Genomic DNA, 1,161 nt, shown 5'->3' on the forward strand with positions numbered 1-1,161 from the left:
GTAATCATGGGTGATCATATAGTTCCAGCAGCAGATCCAGCTCTTATGAACTTTTCTCGGCCTAAAATTGATGACATTCAGTCAAGCATCCCTCATCCGGCTATTCAGGCTAATACTTTTGAAATCAAGCCGGGCACTATTCAGATGGTACAGAATTCTATTTCTTTCGGAGGTGCTGCGATTGAAGACCCCAACATGCATATCAGGATTTTTTCGAGATCTGTAGTACTTTCAAATATAATGGTGTGACTGATGAGGCTATCAAGCTGAGGCTTTTCCCATTCTCTTTGAGGGATAAAGCTAAGGACTGGTTACATTCTGAACCAGCTGGGTCCATCACTACTTGGCAAGATCTTGCGCAAAAGTTTCCGGTGAAGTTCTATCCAATGGCGAAGACTACAGCTATGAGAAGTACTTTTACTCAATTTGCGCAGCAACCAACAGAATCTATGTGCGAAGCTTGGGAGCGCTACAAGGAGATGTTGAGAAAGTGTCCACATCATGGTATGCCTGACTGGATGGTGATCACTGGTTTCTATAATAGTTTGGGGGCCCAATCTTGGCCCATGCTCGATGTAGCAGCTGGAGGCGCCTTGTGGGCCAAAAGCTATACTAAGGCTTATAATCTTATTGAAACTATGGCTGCAAATGAGCATCAAAACCCAACTCAAAGGATGATGCTTGGGAAGGTAGCAGGTATTCTGGAAGTCGATGCAGCTACAGCTATTGCAGCGCAGCTCCAAGCGCTGTCTTTGAAGGTCGATTCTTTAGCCAACTACGGAGTCAATCAGATAGCTATGGTCTGTGAGCTTTGTGCAGGCTCTCATGCTACGGATCAGTGTTCTCTTGTGAATGAATCTGTTCAGTATGTGAACAATTATTAGTGATCGTAGCAGCCTGTGTCAGCTACTTATCATCCTAACAACAGAAATCATCCCAATTTCAGCTGGAGTAATAATCAGAATATTGTTCAGCAACCATATCAGCAGCTTATCAGTAAGCAGTTTAATCCACCTAGATTCCAGCAACCACAGCATTATGCTCAAAGGCAATCATATCCTCAACAAGGAGGTGTTGCTCCACCTTCTAGTGCTGATTTCGAGGAGCTTGAGCTGTTGTGCAAAATTCAGGCTATTTTTATCAAGACCTTGGAAAATCAAA

The 1,161-nt window shown here is 43.6% G+C and overlaps 1 pseudogene; it reads right to left on the minus strand.

Moving 5' to 3' along the window:
* Positions 1-393: 393 nt before the first annotated feature.
* On the minus strand, positions 394-508 carry LOC141722490 (small nucleolar RNA R71; annotated as a pseudogene).
* Between the last annotated feature and the right edge of the window lie 653 nt (positions 509-1,161).

This window comes from Apium graveolens, chromosome 4, assembly GCF_009905375.1.
Source record: "Apium graveolens cultivar Ventura chromosome 4, ASM990537v1, whole genome shotgun sequence".
Taxonomy (NCBI): Eukaryota; Viridiplantae; Streptophyta; class Magnoliopsida; order Apiales; family Apiaceae; genus Apium; species Apium graveolens.